This window comes from Bombina bombina, chromosome 2 (genome assembly GCF_027579735.1).
Source record: "Bombina bombina isolate aBomBom1 chromosome 2, aBomBom1.pri, whole genome shotgun sequence".
In the NCBI taxonomy this organism is placed as follows: domain Eukaryota; kingdom Metazoa; phylum Chordata; class Amphibia; order Anura; family Bombinatoridae; genus Bombina; species Bombina bombina.
This window is the reverse complement of record NC_069500.1, coordinates 1,334,078,861-1,334,099,836: the sequence shown is the minus strand read 5'-3', so window position 1 is coordinate 1,334,099,836 and position 20,976 is coordinate 1,334,078,861. Positions and strand designations below refer to the sequence as shown.

The following is a 20,976-nucleotide window of genomic DNA, read 5'->3' as shown; positions in this document are numbered from 1 at the left end:
AGTCTGTCAAAAGATCTGAGATAAGGAGGCAGTCTGCAGAAGCTTAGACACAAGCTAATTATAGAGGTAAAAAGTATATTTCTATAACCGTTATATGAAAAACTGGAGAATGGTAAATAAAGGGATTATCTATCTTTTTAAACAATAATATTTTGGTGTTTCCTATCCTTTAAGGTATTATCAGCATCTTTTTTCTTCAGCGTAAGGAAATCAAACTAAAATGGTTCTTTGGTCTAGACCACTGGTTTGCAAACCTGTCCTTTCTAACAGGCAAAGTTTTCAGGAAATCCTTGGAAGAGAGCAGGTAAAATAACCATGTTTACTAAGCAGCTGATTATTTCACTTGTGGTCTAGTTCAGATATCCTCAGAATGGTGATACATCTTGAAAAATACTGGGTTCATCTCCTAATAACTCAGTTACATCTCATAAAAACCTATGAAACCACTTTTGGATTAAGCTATGTATTGTCTAAGATGAACTGGCGCTGCAGGAAGTGTGCATTTAAAAACAATATGCATATTTTGATAATGACAGTATATTGTAAAGTTTTTTTTAATTTTGTGTTCTATCTGAATAATGAAACTTTAATTTTGACCTTAGTGTCCCTTTAAGCTTCTCAGCAGGGTCTCAAATGTTGGATCTCAACCTTTAATTCCCTTTTACATCCCCCTGCAACTTCACCCACTACTAAACTCACTGCTTATATTATTGCTGATCAAAAATAAAGACGACACAATTAGAAAAAGACACCTCTCAAACCCTGCTCTCCTACCCAGTACTTCTATTAGCAAAACTCTAGGCTACTTTCTTTCTGTAAAAGAGGAAGAAGTCTGGATACTCCTATCTTCAGCTCATTAAACAACCAGCCTACTTGATCCTATTCCTTCATGACTTCTTCCCTCTCTCTCTACTTCTCTAACCCCTCCCCTAACTCATATCTTTAAAGGGACACTGAACCCAAATTCTTTTCTTTCGTGATTCAGATAGAGCATGAAATTTTAAGCAACTTTCTAATTTACTCCTATTATCAAATTGTCTTCATTCTCTTGGCATCTTTATTTGAAATGCAAGAATGTAAGTTTAGATGCCGGACCATTTTTGGTGAACAACCTGGGTTGTCCTTGCTGATTTCTTGAATAAATTCATCCACCAATAAAAAAGTGCTGTCCAGAGTTCTGAACCTTAAAAAAAGCTTAGATGCCTTCTTCTTCAAATAAAGATAGCAAGAGAACGAAGAAAAATTGATAATAGGAGTAAATTACAGTTACTTAAAACAATTTGAGTTCAGTGTCCCTTTAAACAATCTCTCCCCACTGGCCCATTTCCAGATACATTCAAACATGCTTTTATCACACCAATCCTAAAAAAGCCCTTCACCCCTTCTATCGGTCGGTCTCTTTACTTCCCTTTGCCTCCAAATTATTGGAATGACTGGTCTATAATTGCCTAGCTCCATTTCTCTCAAACAACTCATTACTTGATCCACTACAATCTGCCGCCCCCCCCCCAAACAATTAAAAGAAACTGCTCTCACTAAAGTAACAAATGTTCTGCTATCAGTTAAACCAAAGGGGACACTACACCTTACAGCTGCTTTCGACACAGTTGACCATCCTCTTCTCTCAAACAAAATCCTACATTCATTTGGCATTTTTTTAGTTTCCTTAAACAACTTATGCTCTGATCCTTTGCCTCTCTCAGTTGGTGTACCAAAAGGATCTGTCTTGGGTTTCTTGCTTTTCTCTCTCTAGACATCCTCCCTTGGAAAACTTATATCCTCCTTTGGGTTCCACTACCACTTATACGCTGATGATACCCAAATCTAGCTTTCCTCTCCGTGTATCTCTTACTCTTTACTAAACCAGATTACCAACTGTGTTTCAGCAATTTCCTTGTGGATGTGCCTATCCTGAAGCCTTGGTATATGAGGTTTAAATCCAAGGGTCCTAGGCTGAATGAAACCAGACCTTCTTAAAAAGACTCAATCTGACCCCTACCAGAACACATTCTGGTCTTGGAGCCGCAACTTCATGTAGATTTGGAATTTGATTTCTTGGACTGCTTATTCTTTGCCCATGAACAAACAGGTTTCCAGGTGGGCTTGCAGGACTACTGAGAGGAGGAAGATTTAAAATCTCTTGAGGAGCAAAAGGAACAAATCAGTTTCCAAGACTATTCTTTCCCGTTGACTTATCCTGAAGGATGAAAGCTCCTCTACCTCCAGTCACAGTCTTAACAATGGAGTCCATGTCAGATCCAAAAAGAATTTTCCCTTGGAAAGAAAGAGACTTAAGCCTACCATTTTTAAACACTATGTCTGCAGACCAAGATTTAAGCCATAAAGCTCTTCTAGTAAGGACTGCCATGCACATATTTTTTACTTCAATCTTAATGATGCCCAAAATTGCATAACAAATAGAAGTATAGATATGTAAGAGTCTTATATGCTAAACCATTTTCTGTAGAAGATGTTAATTAGCATTAACACAGATTAGATTTTCATACTTTAGAACCACGGCACCAACAACAAGGTGATAGTGACCGCTGGATAGAGCATATACACTATGAATAATAAAATTCCTACTATCCAGAAGAATTTAAATTAATCCACTATCAGGTTCAATCGCAACTGCAGATATATACACCAAAAGCATATCATATAGCAGAACAGGTACCACAGTATATGAAATAACATTTTTTCTGCAATAATCATATACATACACAAGAGTATTTAGAATTAAATTGCACACTTAGAGTAAGCAGGTGCTGCTTAAATAGAGTTATCTAAACAGGTACAAAGAAAATAGTATACATACCATGCACTTCAGCATATGAAACTATCATGTACTGGGGAAAACAGATTTACATATATAACTTTTAGGCAGCTGTACACTCACATTTTAGTTTATTCTACAGTGTACACTATGTTATACAGAGGCTCACAGTATGTATTATTTTTCTGTTCTAGACAGTACAATATTATTTGCATATTCGACTGGGCAACAATTTTTTTTTATATAATATATATATATATATATATATATATATATAATAGGTATGTAATTATATATATATATATATATATATTTAAAAATGTGTGCCCAGTTGTATATGGTAAATAATATTGTACTGTCTAGAACAGAAAATAATGCATACTGTGAACCTCTGTATAACATAGTGTACACCGTGTAGAATACACTAAAATGTGCGTGTACAGCTGCCTAAAAGTTTTTAAAAGGGATATGAAACCAAATTTTTTTTTCTTTCACGATTCAGATAGACCATGCAATTTTAAGCAACTTTCTAATTTACTCCTATTATCAATTTGTTTGTCGTTCTCTTGGTATCTTTAATTGAAAAGGCAGGAATGTAAGTTTGGGAGTTGGGCGATTTTTGGTTCAGCACCTGGGTAGCACTTTCTGATTGGGTGGTCTTGTGTGGGTTCTTGACCTCCTCCTAGTGGCAGGAATTATATCCCATATGTTTTGAATTCTTCATGGACTGTCATCATCATAGAAAAGAAATAAACAGTTTTCTGTATGTGAAGAACATTGGAATGTGAAATATTAATAACTCCTCTCGGGTAAGAGAGCAAGCAATGCGTTTTTTCTTCTGTGCTCTCAATTAAAAGTCTATGGGGAGAAGAAGTTAATGTGGTCCCAATATCCGAAGTCCTGAAGTTAGCGCGTGTTGGGTGTGCAAAAGTCTTTACTTCTGGCATTGTTGATGCTCGAAAGCACTAAATAGCACAGTACTTGTAATATTTAACATCTAGGTAAAGTCTATGAAAACAAAAGTAAAAATGAAAGAAAAAACAAAGTTTTAGTTATAGAAAATGTGCATCCTGTAGCTGAGAAATACCTTGATATTTACCCATAAGTCTGGGTTTTGCTATCAATATTTCCTTTATGCCACCAAAGACACTATGGTCCAAAGACACTAACTAACTATTTTAAACCAGAACTTTCAGTAGAAGAGTGTGAAAAGTGCAGCCTTTTAACACATTTTGCATTGCATAGCCCCAACATACTACAGACTTCCATGTCCCTGTGAGGGATAGTGGGTTAGTGGGGTGGCTATCTTACTGTACTCAGGCAATCCTTATTTTAGCTCTGTGTGAATATTGTGAACTTTTATCTATGCAAAACCATTAATGTTTTTCAATTCAGCTACTAATCACAGGTCATTACATGGTTGAAAGACAAATAACCCATCAAGCTCTTGCTTGAACGCTGATTAGTTGACAGATCCTCTTTGACCTACGCACAAGGTTTTCTTAAAACACGACAGGCTAATTCTTCACGGTCACTGAAGCAACATTCTTCATTGAACCAGGCTCCTGTTTGTTATATTTCAGGTACATTTCAGCTATTAGAATATTGACAAAATAATCTTTACTCTAATATCACTACTAATCAGAGGACCAAAAGTTTTCGATTTTTTTTTTTTTAACTCTTATTGTCTGTATTCTGTATCGTAAACTTTCATGGTCAGTTGTTTTAAGTAAAATCAGCATCACACGTGATGCCTGAGAAGTTCTGTTTGTCCTCATCACATATTTGCTTTACTATAGTCACAGCAGAGTGTTCTATACCTCTGTGTCTCATTGGGTTTGCTAAATTATCTAATAAGCAACCAACGATTGCTCCCTTAGTACTTATTAAAATGTGGATACCTTGGCAACAGGATCCCACAACTATATGATGTGTGTTATCTTCAATATGCTCTTATTGTGTCGCTTTTACCATACCCTTTGCTACTGTTACTTTCAATGGTAGTTAGCTTAGAATTGCTTTACAGGACAGATTACCTATAAAACAAACATGTTTCTTTTTTCTAGCATAAATGCTATATATTTCATATTTTTCCAGAGTTGAGTTAGCTCCTGATGATTATCTGTTCATTCTATACTGTTTACATAATGCTAAGGGCTAAATGCAGAGCTACTGATCATTAATCCCTATGTGCTGATAGGGGACTCTAAAATTACTTAGTGGAGCCTGTTACCCCTTATCAGAGAATGAGGGAATTCCCTATCTCTGAAGAGAAGTTGCATGATCATTTAAAAAATCTATCTAATCTATCTGTGTATATATGTGTTGGTGGTGTGTGTGTGTATATGGAAGATTATATATATATATATATATATATATATATATATATATATATATATACACATACATACATACATACATACATATATATATAATATATATATATATATATATATATATATAACATAATTTATGCTTACCTGATAAATTTATTTCTCTTGTTAGTGTATCCAGTCCACGGATCATCCATTACTTGTGGGATATTCTCCTTCCCAACAGGAAGTTGCAAGAGGATCACCCACAGCAGAGCTTTCTATATAGCTCCTCCCCTAACTGCCACCCCCCAGTCATTCGACGGAAGACAAGCAAGAGAAAGGTGAAACTATAGGGTGCAGTGGTGAATGTAGTTTAAAAAATAAAAAAGACCTGCCTTAAATGACAGGGCGGGCCGTGGACTGGATACACTACAAGAGAAATAAATTTATCAGGTAAGCATAAATTATGTTTTCTCTTGTTAAGTGTATCCCAAGTCCACGGATCATCCATTACTTGTGGATACCAATACCAAAGCTAAAGTACACGGATGATGGGAGGGACAAGGCAGGAACTTAAACGTAAGGAACCACTGCCTGTAGAACCTTACTCCCAAAAACAGCCTTCGAAGAAGCAAAAGTATCAAATTTGGAAAATTTGGGAAAAAGTATGAAGGGAAGACCAAGTTGCAGCCTTGCAAATCTGTTCAACAGAGGCCTCATTTTAAAGGGCCCCAGGTGGAAGCCACAGCTCTAGTAGAATGAGCTGTAATCCTTTCAGGAGGGCTGCTGTCCAGCAGTCTCATAGGCTAAACGGATTATACTCCGAACCAAAAAGAAAGAGAGGTTGCCGAGGCCTTCTGACCTCTCCTCTGTCAGAGTAAACAACAAACAGGTTAGATGTTTGGCGAAAATATTTAGTAGCCTGTAAGTAAAACTTCAAGGCACGGACTACGTCTAGATTATGCAAAAGACGTTCCTTCTTTGAAGAAGGATTAGGGACATACTGAATGAACAACAATCTCTTGATTGATATTCTTGTTAGAAACCAACTTAGGTAAAACCCAGGTTTTGTACGCAGAACAACTTATCTGAATGAAAGATCAGATAAGGAGAAATCACAATGTAGGCAGATAACTCCAAGACTCTTCGAGCCGCGGAAATAGCCATCAGAAAAATGAACTTTCCATGAAAGAAGTTTGATATCAATAGAATGAAGGGGTTCAAACGGAACCCCTTGAAGAACTTTAAGAACCAAGTTTAAGCTCCATGGAGGAGCAACAGGTTTAAACACAGGCTTAATTCTAACTAAAGCCTGACAAAATGCCTGAACGGTCTGGAACTTCTGCCAGACGCTTGTGTAAAAGAATAGACAGAGCAGAAATCTGTCCCTTTAAAGAACTATCTGATAATCCTTTGTCCAAAACCCTCTTGGAGGAAGGACAATATCCTAGGAATCCTAACCCTAATCCATGAGTAATTCTTGGATTCACCCCAATGAAGATATTTACTCCATATCTTGAGGTAAATTTTCCTGGTGACAGGGCTTTCGTGCCTGTATTAAGGTATCAATTACTGACTCGAGAAGCCAACGTTTTGATAGGATCAAGCGTTCAATCTCCATGCAGTCCAGTCTCAGAGAAAGTAGATTCGGATGATTGAAAGGACCTTGTATTAGAAGGTCTTTCTCAGAGGCAGAGTCCATGGTGGGAAAGGGATGACATGTCCACTAGGTCTGCATACCAGGTCCTGCGTGGCCACGCAGGCGCTATCAATATCACCGATGCTCTTCCTGTTTGATTTTGGGCAATCAGACGAGGGGAGCAGAGGAAACGGTGGAAACACAATAAGCCAGGTTGAAGAACCAAGGCGCTGCTAGAGCATCTATCAGTGCCGCTTCTGGGTCCCTGGACCTGGATCCGTAACAAGGAAGCTTGGCGTTCTGGCGAGACGCCATGAGATCCAATTCTGGTTGCCCCAACGGAGAACCAATTGAGCAAAACGCCTCCGGATGGAGTTCCCAATTCCCCGGGATGAAAAGTCTGACGACTTAGAAAATCCGCCTCCCAGTTCTCTACACTGGGATATGGATCGCTGACAGGTGGCAAGAGTGAGTCCTCTGCCCAGCGAATTATCTTGGAGAATTCTGACATCGCTAGGGAACTCCTGGTTCCCCCTTGATGGTTGATGTAAGCCACAGTTGTGATGTTGTCCGACTGAAATCTGATGAACCTCAGTGTTGCTAGCTGAGGCCAAGCCAGAAGAGCATTGAATATTGCTCTTAACTCCAGAATATTTATTGGGAGGAGGTTTCTCCTCCTGAGTCTATGAACCCTGAGCCTTCAGGGAGTTCCAGACTGCACCCCACAACCTAGAAGACTGGTATCTGTTGTTACAATTGTCAAATCTGGTCTGCGAAAGGGTCAGTACCCTTGGACAGATGGCCTTAGATTAACCACCAGAGAAGAGAATCTCTGGTTTCCTGATCCAGATTTATTCGAGGGGAACAAATCTGTGTAATCCCATTCCACTGACTGAGCATACATAATTGCAGCGGTCTGATATGCAGGCGCAGCGAATGGCACTATGTCCATCGTCGCTACCATTAAGCCGATTACTTCCATGCACTGAGCCACCGTGGGGCACGGAATGGAGTGAAGAACACGGCAAGCATTTAGAAGTTTTGATAACCTGGACTCCGTCAGGTAAATTTTCATTTCTACAGAATCTATTAGAGTCCCTAGGAAGGAAACCCTTGTGAGAGGAGATAGAGAACTCTTTTCTTCGTTCATTTTCCACCCATGCGACCTCAGGAATGCCAGAACTATCTCTGTATGAGATTTGGCAATTTGAAAGCTTGACACCTGTATCAGGATATCGTCCAGGTAAGGAGCCACCGCTATGCCTCGCGGTCTTAGGACCGCCAGAAGTGAGCCCAGAACTTTTGTAAAAATTCTTGGGGCTGTAGCCAACCCGAATGGAAGAGCTACAAATTGGTAATGCCTGTCTAGAAAGGCAAACCTCAGGAACTGATGATGATTCTTGTGAATCGGAATGTGAAGGTAGGCATCCTTTAAGTCCACTGTGGTCATGTACTGACCCTCTTGGATCATGGGTAAAATGGGTTCGAATAGTTTCCATCTTGAATGACGGAACTCTGAGGAATTTGTTTAGGATCTTTAATCCAAAATTGGGTCTGAAGGTTCCCTCTATTTTTGGGAACCACAAACAGATATGAATAAAACCCCTGTCCTTGTTCCGTCCGCGGAACTGGATGGATCACTCCCATTACAAGGAGATCTTGTACGCAGCTTAGGAATGCCTCTTTCTTATCTGGTTTGCATATAATATTGAAAGGTGAAATCTTCCTTGTGGAGGAGAAACTTTGAAGTCCAGAAGATATCCCAGAGATATGATCTACAACGCCCAGGGATCCTGAACATCTCTTGCCCACCGCCTGGGCGAAGAGAGAGAGTCTGCCCCCTACTAGATCCGTTGTCGGATAGGGGGCCGCTCCTTCATGCTGTCTTAGAGGCAGCAGCAGGGCTTTCTGGCCTGCTTGCCCTTGTTCCAGGACTGGTTAGGTTTCCAGGCCTGTTTGGATTGAGCAAAAGTTCTCTCTTGTTTTGAAGCAGAGGAAGTTGATGCTGCACCTGCCTTGAAATTTCGAAAGGCACGAAAATTAGACTGTTTGGCCCTTTGATTTGGCCCTGTCCTGAGGAAGGGTATGATCCTGACCTCCAGTAATGTCAGCAATAATTTATTTCAAACCAGGCCCTAATAAAGGTCTGCCCCTTGAAAGGAATGTTGAGTAATTTAGACTTTGAAGTCACATCAGCTGACCAGGATTTGAGCCATAGCGCCCTACGCGCCTGGATGGCGAATCCAGAATTCTTACCGTTAGTTTAGTCAAATGAACAATGGCATCAGAAACAAATGAGTTAGCTAGCTTAAGAGTTCTAAGCTTGTCAACAATTTCAGTCAATGGAGCTGTATGGATGGCCTCTTCCAGGGGCCTAAAACCAGAATGGCCGCCGCAGCGACAGCGCAATGCATGCAAGGGGCTGTAAAATAAAACCTTGTTGAATAAACATTTTCTTAAGGTAACCCTCTAATTTTTTTATCCATTGGATCTGAAAAAGCACAACTGTCCTCAAACCGGGATAGTGGTACGCTTTGCTAAAGTAGAAACTGCTCCCTCACCTTAGGGACAGTCTGCATAAGTCCCGTGTAGTGGCATCTATTGGAAACATTTTTTCTAAATATAGGAGGTGGGGAAAAGGGGCACACCGGGCCTATCCCACTCCTTACTAATAATTTCTGTAAGCCTTTTAGGTAATGGAAAAAACATCAGTACTCACCGGTACTGCATAGTATTTATCCAGCCTACACAATTTCTCTGGCACTTGCAATTGGTCACAGTCATTCAGAGCAGCTAATACCTCCCCAAGCAATACACGGAGGTTCTCAAGCTTAAATTTAAAATGAGAAATCTCTGAATCAGGTCTCCCCGATATCAGAGACGTCACCCACAGACTGAAGCTCTCCGTCCTCAGGTTCTGCATATTGTGACGCAGTATCAGACATGGCTCTTACAGCATCTACGCGCTCTGTATCTCGTCTTACCCCAGAGCTATCGCGCTTGCCTCTCAATTCAGGCAATCTGGATAATACCTCTGACAGGGAATTATTCATGATTGCAGCCAATGTCCTGCAAAGTAATTGCTATGGGCGTCCCTGATGTACTTGGCGCCATATTAGCGGAGTTCCCTTGAGTGGGAGGCGAAGTGTCCGACACGTGGGGAGAGTTAGTCGGCATAACTTCCCCCTCGACAGACCCCTCTGGTGACAATTCTTTTATAGATAAAGACTGATCTTTACTGTTTAAGGTGAAATCAATACATTTAGTACACATTCTCCTATGGGGCTCCACCATGGCTTTTAAACATAATGAACAAGTATCCTCTGTTTCAGACATGTTTGTACAGACTAGCAATGAGACTAGCAAGCTTGGAAAACACTTTTAAAGCAAGTTAACAAGCAATATAAAAAATCGTTACTGTGCCTTTAAGAGAAACAAATTTTGACACAATTTGAAATAACAGTGAAAAAAGGCAGTTACACTAACAAAAATTTTTACAGTGTATGTAACAAGTCAGCAGAGCATTGCACCCACTTGCAAATGGATGATTAACCCCTTAATAACAAAAACAGAATAATAAATGACAAAAACGTTTTTTAAACACAGTCACAACTGCCACAGTCTACTGTGATTGTTACCCTCCTCAAACCACGACTTTGAAGCCTTTTGAGCCCTTCAGAGATGTCCTGTATCATGCAGAGGGAAGCTGAATGTCTCTGTCAGTAATTTTTAGGCTGCACAGAAAAGCACTAAAATAGGCCCTTCCCACTCATATTGCAACAGTGGAAAGCCTGTTACTAGGCAAAAATCAAGCTAGCCATGTGGAAAAAAAACCTAGGCCCCAAGAAGTTTTGTCACCAAACATATATAAAAACGATTAACATGCCAGGAAACGTTTTATATTACACTTTTATACGAGTATGTATCTCTGTTAATAAGCCTGATACCAGTCTCTATCACTGCATTTAAGGCTTAACTTACATTAATCCGGTATCAGCAGCATTTTTCTAGCAAATTCCATCCCTAGAAATATGTTAACTGCACATACCTTATTACAGAAAACCTGCACGCTATTCCCCCTCTGAAGTTCCCTCACTCCTCAGAATATGTGAGAACAGCAATGGATCTTAGTTACTTCTGCTAAGATCATAGAAATCACAGGCAGATTCTTCTTCTAATGCTGCCTGAGATGAAACAGTACACTCCGGTACCATTTAAAAATAACAACTTTTGATTGAAGTTAAAAAACTAACTATTATACACCACTCTCCTCTTACTACGTCCATCTTTGTTGAGAGTTGCAAGAGAATGACTGGATATGGCAGTGAGGGGAGGAGCTATATAGCAGCTCTGCTGTGGGTGATCCTCTTGCAACTTCCTGTTGGGAAGGAGAATATCCCACAAGTAATGGGATGTCCGTGGACTGGATACACTTAACAAGAGATATATATATATATATATATATATATATATATAATATATGTCACGAATACCCCATAAATTGAGATGATAAGGGGGTTCATTTTCTGTAGTTTTATGCTAAAAACATTTAGTTTTCAAGAAGAAATGTGGTCCTGTGTTTATATTTGTGTTCGCTGTGATGTACCAGGACCCTCATAAATAGTTTCTAAAGCCCATTTCATTCACCAAATTTTATTGTGTATGCACTGAGCCATAAAAGTCAGTAAACTTGTCAGCTCCAGAGACACAAAGCAGTGTCTCTCCCCAGAGCAAATAAGGTCAATAAAGGGGACAGGGTTACAATGTAAATATGTGTTTAAAAACATGTTATATACCATTAGATGAAGTGAAATATGACAACTATGTCATATTTGGTATCAAGTGTGGCAGCTTGGAGGTATAATGGGTTAGTTTAGTGTGGGTGGCATTAAAGGGGACTTTTGGGCATTTCTTTTACGTCTAGTACAGACTGGGAAACTTGCTGAACTAAGTCACAAGCTTGCCTGGGTGTGGCTAGATTGTGACAGACTAGTGACAGTAGGAAGGGGTCTGATACCCTTTCTGTGCCAAACAAGTGACTGGCGCAGGGGTTGATTAACCTGGTCGTCACAATATATATATATTTACACACAACACAAACTCATACATACACACAAATATACATTGCAGATATAACAGCTGTTGCCAAATTTAACACAAATTTGTTTCAGTTGTGGGTTGGTTTGCTTCACTCTTCTGCTGTGCATTCCAAGATTTGAAGCCTACTGCTCTTTTCTTCTAGGGCAGTTCTAGACATAGCCTGGGGTAAGCTTTGATTGATATCTTAATGTAGGATGAACCCCTGACCATGAATGAGTTTAAACCAGAGGGAATTAAATGGTTATGCAAAATGAAGCAGTAGTCTTTTTGGTTCAGGGTGCCACTCACTCCTTGCAAGTCGCAAAAAAATAGTCCCAGAGAATCACAACCCTCCATGTATGACAGGTGGTGTCACACAATGAGGAACCATCATTTTGCTTACCTGACACCATTCAGGAACTCTGCATGATCACATTTTGATTCATCAGCACATACGACTTCTTCCAGTCTTTAGCAGCCCACTGGTGGCACTTCATGGCCCAGGAAAGCCTAATTTTTTTTTATTTTCCCATCTCAGTAAGGGCTTTCTTACTACCACTAAACCTGACAAAACTGTAGCTCAAAGTCTTCACTTCACAGTTGAAAGTGAGACTACTTACCAGTGTTAAAGGGACAAGAAACATTTTTTTCTTTAAAGATAGAGCATACAATTTTAAACAACTTTTCAATTTACTTCTACTATATAATTTGCTTTATTCTCTTGGTATTCTTTGTTGAAGGAGCAGCAATGTACCACTGGGAGCTATCTGAACGCATTGGTCAGCCAATTACAAGAGGCATATATCCTGAGCTTACCTAGGTATCCTTTTCAACAAAGAACATTAAGAGAAGAAAACAAATTAGATAACAGTACATTGAAAAGGTGTTTAAAATCACTTGCTCTATCTGAATCAAAAAGAAAAAAAATGGGTTTCATGCCTCTTTAATTCATTAGTGACCACATCACTTTTCAATGTTCTTACCGTTTGGGGACCAGGGCTATGTTTACATTTCTGAGGTGGTTTGTGTTTAGCTGTAATTTTCCTCTTACTCATTTACTGTACCCACACATTATATACCGTTTTTCTCGCCAGTAAATGACTTTCTAAAGATACCATTATTTTTCATATCATATAATATAATATAATTTACTATAAAAAAAATATAAAATATGATGAAAAAATGGAAAAAAACACACTTTTTTCTAACTTTGACCCCCAAAATCTGTTACACATCTACAACCACCAAAAAACACCCATACTAAATAGTTTCTAAATTTTGTCCTGAGTTTAGAAATACCCAATGTTTACATGTTCTTTGCTTTTTAGCAAGTTATAGGGCAAAAAAAATACAAGTAGCACTTTGCTATTTCCAAACCATTTTTTTTAAAAATTTGCATAAGTTACATTGTAACACTGATATCTGTCAGGAATCCCTGAATATCCCTTGACCTGTACTGTATATATTTTTTTAGTAGACAACCCAAAGTATTGATCTAGGCCCATTTTAGTATATTTCATGCAACCATGTCACCGCCAAATGCTATAAAATAAAAAAAAAATGTTAACTTGTTTTACTAACTTTTTCACTAACTTTAGGTTTCCCACTGAAATTATTTACAAACAGTTTGTGCAATTATGGCATAAATGGTTGTAAATGCTTCACTGGGATCCCCTTTGTTCAAAAATAGCAGACATATATGGCTTTGGCATTGCTTTATGGTCATTAGAAAGCCGCTAAATGCAGCTGCTCACCACACATGTATTATGCCCAGCAGTTAAGGGGCTTAATTAGGTAGCTTGTAGGCTCAATTTTAGCTTTAGTGTAGAGATCAGCCTCCCACCTGACAGATCCCAAAGCTGTTTGCCAGTACCCAGTTTGCTTAAAAAAAGTATTTTTTTATATTTTTTTGGCATAAAAGCCTAATTTCCTGCAGTGTAGCTGCCCCCCCCCCCCAATTAGCCTACCCCCTCCCGAGGGATTAAGTTTCTTTTATATTTAATTACCCCCCTTTCCCTCTCCCTCCATCCCATCACCTTCAATGTATAGTACTAGTGTGCACGCTTCCAACCACTTTAAGCACCAGAATCAGGAAATAATCCAGCGATTGGGCCGCCCCAGCCCACATCCCTGCTATGGCTACCACCCACCAACATTTTGTAGGACATACCCTTAACGTCCTTAGTTGTTAAGGGAGTTAAACTGTGCTTGAAGCTGTTGACTCTCAGAAAGTTGTCTTATTGATTCTGTTGTGGGCTTTCGATCTGCTGACCACTTCCTGCAGAGTTTTTGCCAGTTTCAAAGTTTCTTATGATGGGTATGGAAACTGTACTCATGGACACTTTGGCTTTCTTTGCAATTTCTCTTAAGGTAAAGAGACCAACACTTTTAAGAGTTATAATAGTCTGTCTCCTTTGCTAAAAGGGCAGTAAAGTGAAAATTAAACTTTCATGATTCAGATAGGGCATGTAAATTTAAACAACACACTTTCCAATTTACTTTAGCATCAAATTTGCTTTGCCCTTTGGGTATTCTTTTTTAAAGCTAAACATAAGTAGGCTCATAGGCTGATTTCTAAGCCTGTGAAGGTCGCTTTTTATCGTCAGTGCATTTTATTAGCTTTCCACAGCTAGACAATGCAAGCTTAGTTCACAGGTGACATATATATATCAAACATTATGCTCAATCCTGTGGAGTTATGCATGAGTCAGCACTAATTGTCTGATATTCAAGTTTGTAAAATTCATTGAGATAAGGGGCAGTCTGCAGAGGATTAGATAAAGGTAATTAAAGAGGTAAAAAAGTGTATTTATTAACTAATGTTAATTAGTTGCAAAACTGAAGAATGGGTAATTAATGGATTACTATGTTTTTTAAACAATAAAAATTTACATTATTATAGCAATATACTATTTAACACACTACAATAGTGTCCAAATAATGCTCAAGAGGGTGCAGTAACAGTGGGTTCCAACACCACTTTAATAAAGATAAAGAATGTGTAAGTAATGAACAAAAGTTGGAACACCTATAGGGAATAGTTATCATCAACTTTTAAGGCTTAATTTACTTTCACTGCTGAAGAAATGGAGGTGTTGTGTCACGGCCCTGCCTGGGATTGAACCTGGGACTCCTGATTTGCAGCCTGTAGCCCTGTCTCTGCACCACCAGAGACATTTTGTGCTGATTCTTCGGGAGACCTGGTTTGCCTGCAGTGTTGTGCTTTTAGCTCCATCTGCCTGCCAGCTGCAGGCAGTTACCTCAGCACTACTATAAAAGGCAGCCTCAGAGACCACTCCTGTTAAGTTCCTGTACCAAACCTCTGCAGAGGGTGTCTGTCAAGTTCCTGTATCCAGTTCCTGAACCCTAGCCCTGCAGAGAGTATCTGCAAAGTTCCAGTCTCCAGTTCCTGCTTCCAAGTTCTGCAGAGGGTATCTCTGTCAAGTGCCAGTCTCCAGTTCCTGCTTACAAGTTCTTTAGAGGGTATCTGCCACATACCAGTATCCAGCTATTGTGCTCAAACTCTGCAATGGGTGTCCACCCAGCTTCTGTATACTGTTCCAGGTCTTCAGCCTCAAGTGGCATTCCAGTCTTGCCCTATGAGTGTGCATTCCTGTTCCTGGCCCTATCGTGGGCATTGCCCTTCAATTCCAGATCTGGAGTGGGGCACACCTGTTCACCTTTCCTGCTTTCAGTATCCAATCCTTCCAGTACAATAAACTTGCACGGACTGTGTTTTCTTCAGCTATGCCTAAAAGGGGTAATTCCATTAAGAAGTCCATCTCACTTGCCCCTTTTAGTGCACAAGACAGCCCTTAGTCTGACACCTTCAAACATAAGCTCCAAACTCTTGAACCCACTATGCCGAGTGTGAGATGTTGTAAAACTTTTAACCAGAAGTGGAGTAGCATGTGTGTGTGTGCTCACACACACACACACATATATATATATATATATATATATATACACAAAAAGATGAAGAAAGAATTCGATCCGTAGGTCAGATAAGTAGGTTAAAAACAACTTTATTTGTTCTCCATTAAAAAGTCCCTGGAGGGGTCCTACAGCAAAGAAACATTGAGCACTGTGTACTCAAGCTGACATGTTTCGGCTGTGTGCCGTAATCATAGCTTGATTGAGTGCATCAGTGCTAACCTTTTAAAAAGACAAAGTTAATTCTAATTGGTTAAAACAAAATTGCACATTTACAATGTTAGAACTAAAGTGCTGTGTTAACCTATTCCCTGCCTGATTATTTTATGCTACTGACCAACTACTGACTTTTGTTGAAGAGTTACATTCTTGTGTTTGTATATGCGTATGGATATGGAAAACTATGAAAAGTTATTTGAGATTTGGGACCTAATGCACTGTATGACCATCATTAAGGTGTTTAAAATAAATTATGTATATTACTTTACGTTGTATTTAAACCCTCTGTTTAGCGCAGCACCCATGTTCAGTGCATTAACTATGTACCTAAATCATAACACTAACTAATTGAGAATCGTACCTATAGTGAATAAAGTTCTTATTGTAGTTTTTAAATATCTACTTTGAAGACCTCTGATAAGTTTCACTGGACTGGTGACTTATTGTACATTATGCTTACTAATCAATATCCTTATGTAAGTGCATAACAGAGGACACTTCTTTTTTCTTCTCTATTGTTTTATTCTGTTTACTGCTGAGGTACGTGAGAGTGTATGTATTACCCATTTGTCTAAATGCTCTGTCTAACACTCAAAGCTTTTACTCAATAGTATATTATGTGGATTTTCGAGATCTATAAATCTGTAGGTACTTAGTGGTTGCTTAGTAATGTTATGTGAAATATATATATTGTTCTACAATGCTGTTTATTGTTATTGCCAATAGTTAATTAGATCATATTCGGAGTTAAGACCCCTTGGCACTCTTGTTTGAGTTTAAAGATCCAATACATCTCTCTTTTTCCAAAATTAAAATTCCTGTCCCCACCTCTTAAAGGGGTTTTGATTTTTTCAATGGCTTGCATCTCAGAGTGGTACTGCTTTTGTTGTAGTGAATCTTTAAAATGTCTGACCAAGGGGGTAGTTGCCTCTCCCATTTTGATGGTGGGACAAATGGTTACGTATTCGGACATTAACCTCAGTTGAGTGAGTCCTACATATTGCAGCTTACATTCCACACAGGATCAGAACGTATATGACATAGGAGGATTGTACAGTTTAGGCAGGAAGGTTATTTTGAACACTTCACCTGTGACGTCTGAATGAAATTCATTCGAGATAGGGCTTTGTCACACGGTTTACATCTGGCCCAGCCACATCTGTACATCCCCCTATGCCTCAGCCAAGAGCTTTCCTCTGGTGGCTGTTATTCTGGGTAATTCAGAGGGTGCCAAATAGTTACCTATGGTCTTGCTTATATAATATTATTTTTTTAATGAACTGTAGCTTTTGTCATGAATTAGGAATATCAGCTACTAGAGTGATGTAAAAAGAACAAAATGCCAAAGTACCCCAAACCTTCAATAAACTACAAGCACAGGTAAGGTGGGATGTCTCATCAGTTGCTGCCTTTAAACATTTAGGTTGAATCAAGCACATGCATGGTTTGTATTACCAAATTGCAACAGGGTATTCCTCAGAGATTTGTACGAGGCTTGCCAAAGGTAAATATCCAAGAGTATAAACATAGTCCTGTCTATATTTGTTGAATCGTATAGTATAAATATAATAAGTAGCCTTTTAAATATTGGAGCCTGCCAATTGTTGCATAGAATAACTGGAGACCAATGTCTTGTGGAAGATATTTACTACAGATTTAGCTTTATAAAATGTCAAACAAATAGCATTTAAAAAGTGCATTACATAAAACTACTAGTAAAAAAATGTATTAAAAAAAAACAAAACAAAAAAACTACTACTAAAAATAACTCTAATACCACCATAGCATTTGGTCACATTTTACCAGGTGTCACCATAATTTATAGTATATTTATTCTGTTCATTATAATTATGTTTGCTTACTACTCAAAGATAAACTCTTCCATTAAAGGGACACTGAACCCAAAAAAAATTTCTTTCGCGATTCAGATAGAGCATGCAATTTTAAACAACTTTCTAATTTACACCTAGTATCAATTTTTATTTGTTCTCTTGCTTTATTTGAAAAAGAAGGCATCTAAGGTATTTTTTTGGTTCAGAACCATAGAAAGCACTTGTTTATTGGTGGGTGAATTTATCCACCAATCAGCAAGAACAACCCAGTTTGTTCACCAAAAATGGGCCAGCATGCTTTAAACTTGTGGACCTGTCAATGCCTGAGGTGTGTCACAGCAAGATCCACTATGGAATCGCAGATACTGTACTCTGCTGTCAAAGATCTCTTAGAAGAGTATGGGAGAAAGCTTTGCAAGAGACTGGATGCCCTTATATATAGGTCACAAGCCATGCACACACTCAGTGACGGCCTCAAAGTGGAGCGCAGGGCGGTGCAAGAACCGCGGTGCAACATGGCCCTGGCAGTTCCTCAAGTGCGCTCCCCTCCGCTGATGCCAACAGCCACAGGCCAGGGGATTCCGTCTCTCTCAACCAGCATTCATTTGCGGCCACAAGCAACTTACCCCAAAGAGGAGGAGAACTGCGCGATGATAGTCGCAGAGATTTCAGTACTGCAACGCGACACGCTCCTCACAGCTCTTCACGCAGACCTCCCTCAGACCGCCGGCTCGCCCGCTCTCATGGTGCCTGTGGGACTGAACTGTACACATTCGTTCCGACTGGACGGCTGTGAGAGCTGGCGGATTCTACAGATTCTCCTAGTCAGAGCACTATGGTATCATGCATCCCAGGGACCCCGGGCAGGCATTGGATAGGTGATGGGTTACAACTCTGGGGATGTGATACCGTCTGAGGGGATTGCTGTTAACGAGACACTCTCTATGTGTATATTACTGCGTTTCCCAAACAAATATATTGAGATTTCCGCTGCAGCTTGCTATGACGGCCCTGAGGCCTGATATTTGGACTCCCACACTATATTTGCTTATTTACTCCGATTATGCTCTTATGCTTTATGACCGTATTGTTTAATATTACCTTGTTTTTCAATTTTATATGCCTTGTTCTTAGTAGATTATGTTCTTCACTATGGGGAACTCTTATTAGGAAAGTTACTGTTACTGTATGTAATTTTTTTTTTTTTTTTTTCTACTCCCGCCTTTTTGCTGCAGTTTATTTACATCTTGTTAGGGAAGGAATGGGCTTTTCTCTAGAAAAATACCTGACTAACTCATTCCCTTATCGGAAGCCCACATGTGCTAGTTTATGTAGGGAACTAAGTTGGGAATGGCTCAACACATCAATGCAATACAGTATTTACGCTACCTATATGTGTTTGAATATATCACAAGCCCGCAAGTATGTCTCCATAGATGCAATACCATCCTAGCCCCCATACAACTTTTACTAGATACTGAGTTTGCTTTTAATCTGTGTCCATCCCCCCCCACCGTTTTCCTTTATGATAGCTATGTGCCTCCTGCCTCCTTAACATGAGAGTTTCTGACAGTTAACATAGCGCAGAATATGGGTCAGGGAGTATCATCTCAATCTTGAGTGTGCATGCTACAAGCTATGTCACAAATATGTAGCCTGTTTGGCTAGTTGCACAAGAATCGTATGGGAGTCTTATGCCCTATACAACAATTAGAATAAAGGTGCTCACATGCATACCACTCATCGCTGACTAACCTCTCATATGAGCTTTCCCATATCTCCCTCAGTATATTTCCCAGTAAGGGGTTATCTCTGGAGGACCTGTGTCTTGCTGGCTGACCCCTGGTTTTTCATGAAGAACTCCCCAAAACGCCTATCTTAGAGTATGTGGTATCTTAGGGATATTGCCCTGGCCCTGAACCTAGAACTAGAAAAAAGCAGCAAGCGCTAATGATACTGTATTTGTTTGGCTACAGCGTAGTGGTCCCCAGTTACGCAGGCTTATACTAGATATTAATTTTGAATAACTCTTACAGCCCAGTGCGCTTTTATGTAAAACCAACAGAGAGGTTAATGATAACTATAGGGGACGAGCATATATATTCTTTCACATGTTTCCTTTGTATATCCATTTTAATTGTCAAGTACTGCGATCCTGGATATCCCTTATTCCCCATGCTTCAGTATAGTCATTTAAGCGAGTAAGCCAACATTGAAGGAGGCACTATTATTTGAATAACTCCCCCCCCATTTCAATATCCCTATGCAGTAAGGGTTCAATACCTCCTCCTCCGCATTCCTTTTTGGCAGAGTTAAGTAGCCTCTGCCCAGCCTGCTGAACCGTGTTAGGTTCTGCAGGATCTAGTAATGCTATTCTATATGCTATTACCAACGCTCATTGTTATCAGTGAATATATATCAGTGGCAACTGAGGTCTGTTTCAGTACAACTTTTTATCTGTGTACTTTGTTGATGTTAATTGACATTATTTGATAGTAATTTAGGTGTTTTCCTACACTTGTTTGTATTGACATTACTTATGATTCCCAGAGTTGACCGCTACTATCTCCACACTGACACTGGACTTTTTGATGTAAACTTATCTGATGTGTCCTCAGCAGCAGTTCGCACTTCCGGTCTCTTAAGGAGACTGTTTGTCTGGAGGACATTGCAAACCAACAAAATCAAAAACGAGGTTTTCAGAATATCATGTCATGTCGCTGTGTTATGGACTGGTTTCCATATGATGTATCGTAATGAAAATTGTATTTTTTTCAGATATGACTATGTTGTCAAAGATATTTTTTACCTCAATAAAAATAAAGTTAAGAAAAAAAAAAAAATGGGCCAGCATCTAAACTTACATTCTTGCATTTCAAATAAAGATACCACGAGAACTAAGACAATTTGATAATAGGAGTCAATTAGAAAGTTGCTTAAAATTGCATGCTCTGTCTGAATCACAAAAGAAAAAAATTGGGTTCAGTGTCCCTTTAACTCTCCACTCTAGTCTAAGAAACATTGACTATCCCACTGACCTAGTTGAGTATTTTATCTTCTCCTTCTTTTGATACATTTTCCTTCTGCTCTGCAGATTGCAATTTTATGAAATATCTCTCTTTATTCACTCATTAAGGGATTTATCCAATGTATACAGATATAAAAATCCATGTAATATTTTTT

General features: G+C 39.2%; 1 protein-coding gene across 3 annotated transcripts in view; it reads right to left on the bottom strand.

Moving 5' to 3' along the window:
- Positions 1-20,976, bottom strand: part of ZFYVE28 (zinc finger FYVE-type containing 28) — a 529,419-nt gene that overhangs the window by 223,549 nt on the left and 284,894 nt on the right. The gene's annotated exons all lie outside the window — the stretch shown is intronic.